General features: G+C 40.3%; 1 long non-coding RNA gene across 1 annotated transcript; it reads right to left on the bottom strand.

Moving 5' to 3' along the window:
- Positions 1-1,541: 1,541 nt before the first annotated feature.
- LOC103564099 (uncharacterized) lies at positions 1,542-2,868 on the bottom strand. The gene is made up of 3 exons (XR_011539285.1): positions 2,762-2,868; positions 2,401-2,577; positions 1,542-2,309 (listed from the first exon to the last, which is right to left on the bottom strand). It is a non-coding gene; the product is annotated as an uncharacterized lncRNA (long non-coding RNA).
- Positions 2,869-3,426: the final 558 nt, after the last annotated feature.

Raw genomic sequence — 3,426 nt, 5'->3', positions numbered from 1 at the left:
GTCATCGTTGATTAGATGCCAGACATTGTGTATTTTACATTTGGGGGGCACTAGAATTTTTTTATTCTTCTTAATACTCTTAGCTTTATTTTGTGATGCAGTTAAGTTACTCAGGAACCAAAAGATAAAAATTACTAGCAGGTATTTTTTTTAGTATTTTTTTTTTCTTGAAGAATTTGACAAGCTGATTGTAAAATACATGTGAAAAATAGAAAGGGTCAAAAACCCTTAACAAAAATGAAAAAGCTTGAGGAATTAGACTACTAGGTATCAAGAAATATTATACAGCTATAATAAATAATATAGTGTGTTAGTAGTGTAAGAACTGACAAAGCAGACAATATGACAGAATAGAGATCTAGGAAGATAGACCCACATATCTACAACGACTGATTTATGACAAGTCATTTTATAGAATGGCGAGGAAAATATTATCCTTCAACAAATAGTATTAGGTCAGTTCGATAACCATGTGGAAAATATAACTTGATCCCTTCCTCATTTCATACACAAAGAAGTAATTCCATTATCTTTACAGATCTAAATGTGAAAGTTTTAAATATAAATAATTTAGAAGGAAATATAAGAAAAGATCATTTTGAAGTAGGCAAAACCTTCTTAAATTAGACAGCAAAATGCAAAACACAAACCAAAAAGTGGGAACAATAGAATGATTTTGGATTAAGAAGTTCTGTTTATCAAGAGACATCATTAAGGGGACTGGCCCAGTGGCATACTGGTTAAGTACAGCCCACTCTGCTTCAGTGGCCTAGGGTAGCAGGTTCAGATCCCAGGCATGGACCTACACCACTCATCAGCCGTGCTGTGGCAGTGACCCACATACACAATAGAAGAAGACTGGTGCAGATGCTCAAGGTGAATCTTCCTCAAGCAAAAAAAGAGAAATATTGGCAACAGATGTTACCTGCGGGTGAATCTTCCTCAGGAAAAAAAAAATCGTTAAGAGAATGAAAAAGTAATCCACAGTGTGTGTGCATATGTGTGCATGCCAACTGAAACACCCATTTACCTCTGATGAGAGTGTAAATTTTGCAACTGCTTTGGAAAACTCAAAGAATTCTAAATGGTCAATATAACTGTTATTCAGGTTTTCTTTGAATCACTTCCCTTTAACATCTTCTCAAGCGAGGTTATATTTTATTAAACCAAGCTAAAATTAAATTTCTATTAAAAATAGACTAGAGAACAGGGGCCGGCCCAGTGGTGCAGTAGTTAAGTTTGCACGTTCCACTTCAGTGGCCTGGGGTTCACTGGTTCAGATCCCAGGTGCAGACCTATACACTGCTTGTCAAGCCGTGCTGTGGTAGGCATCCCACATACAATAGAGGAAGATAGGCAGCAGATGTTAGCTCAGGGCTAATCTTCCTCAAAAAAAAAACAAAAAAACTAGACTAAAGAAGAAGGAAATTAAATACAGAATAATACAGGATGGTCAAGATAAATAAAAAAGCAATATATGGACGTACTTAATGTACATTACTGTGGTAGACAATTGCTTGGATAATTGATTTCAATGGCAATTCTCACTAAAGATTCTCATTTATTTATTTTGAAGACTGGTAGCTGTGTATGGCCTTAACGTGGTTCCGTATTGGCTAACCCACACCTGGACATAGTGTGGCCTGAGCTATTGACACTCAGCAATAGAAGTTTATTATAAATGTGCTGAAACTTTATAGTATTACAAGAGAATATTTCACTGTACCTGAGACTAAACTCTAATATCCAATTGCAACTGTAGAATCTTGTACTGTATAAAGAACCCCAGAAAACCACGAGCCAAAATTATCGCTACCCAACGTCATCTGCCCCAGTGTGAGGAAGGTTGTTTCCTGACCTCCTCCTGTCAGAAGAATAGAGGATCCCAAAGCACTTGTTCCCCTTGATGAGGGAAGAGCAGGCAACTCCTTTGTTCAGGATTCTGGGAGCCATACGGAGAGGTAGCGCATGGGGTTTGTGGAGAGGAAGGAAGTGACTGTGCCACACTGTGGCTGAGCTGCTGGCACAGAGATACAAGGCCGAGTCCCCCTGCTCTGCATGCTGGATCTTCAGAGTGGAGGAGGAGCCCTCGGGCCTCTTGGCAGAGTATCGATCATTAGGCATCCCTGATGTGTCTGATGCAAGATCATCCTGAAAGTAAGTCAGAAACTCCAAGTTCTGCCCCAGTGTCTGTCGGTACCAGTAAAGGTAGGTGTGACCAGAAATTGGATCACACTTGAGAGCTGCATCCTGTCCTCTCTCTGTGACTCTGTGCCTGGGGGACTGGGAGATTCCAGCATCGGTGTGATCTGTGGAGACAGAATTTGGGAACAGAATGAGGAAAACCATTGTAATCATCACACACACACTGTGAAACTGCTTGGTTTTCTGAGGACTCACCTGCCCCCAGGAGACAGAAGGTCATGAAGCTGAGGAGCCTGGTGCCCATGGCAGAGTCAGGGCAGGAATGGGAGGTTCAGTAGGTCACGGTCGCTGTGAACATGAGCAGAGGAAGAGGGACGTCCCTTGTACCCAGAAGGCAGTTCCCATAGTGACATCACTGAGCCTCAGGATTACCTGATATTAATTAACACTAATTAATTACATCTAAGATGCCAGGAGCTCTAAGATGTACCATCCTAGTATGTACCATTAAGAAAGAAAAAAAATACTGTCATGCATAATAAGAAATGTTAAAATTGATAAATTGAGAAGCATAGAAATAATGAAACATAGTAATTCAAAGTGGATTTAAATATACCCTGATTCTGTTAGATTCCTTCGTTGTCACTTCTCAGAGCTCCAATGTTCTGTTGCCAGGGCGCCATGCTCCCTGTCTGGCCAATCTTCTCAATTCTCTTGTTCTTTTCATGTTGTCAGCTGGACATTTCCACTTGGATGTTTCAACAGCACTTCAAATTTGAGGTATAAAATGCTGCCTTGATCATCTTTCCTCTGAACTCTCCTATTTCGACCTCATTCCTGTATTCACCTGGTCCTGTCCCTGGTTTGTGCAGAAGTGAGATATGCATGTACAGGCTTAGGGGGAGGGGATGGGAATGTTGTCATGTCCCTGTCCTGAAAGCAGTTTGAATTCACAATTCAAAGCCACAAGGGATCAAATGGTGCCTCTGGCAGGTACCCACCTAAGTTGGGATCTTCTATTCCTTCTGGAGGTAAAAGGACAATTCCCTCTATTAATTCATTAATCTCCATGCTGCTTTTTGTCCTCAACTACTTATCATGGTGCCTCCTGTTTTTCTAAGTCAATTCTAAAATAAATTAATGTTCCAAAGCCTTACTTTCAGAAGCAGTCAGAAGTGTTTTACCTTTAACATTCTGGAGAGAGTTAATAAAACTGGGAAGGGGTTGAACTGATTCTTAGTGCTCCTAACAGACTGCGTTGTGAGTAATTAATTTCTCATT

Source organism: Equus przewalskii, chromosome 4, assembly GCF_037783145.1.
Source record: "Equus przewalskii isolate Varuska chromosome 4, EquPr2, whole genome shotgun sequence".
NCBI classification, from domain to species: Eukaryota; Metazoa; Chordata; class Mammalia; order Perissodactyla; family Equidae; genus Equus; species Equus przewalskii.
Note: the sequence above shows the minus strand (reverse complement) of the source record. Positions and strands in the feature narration are given on the sequence as shown.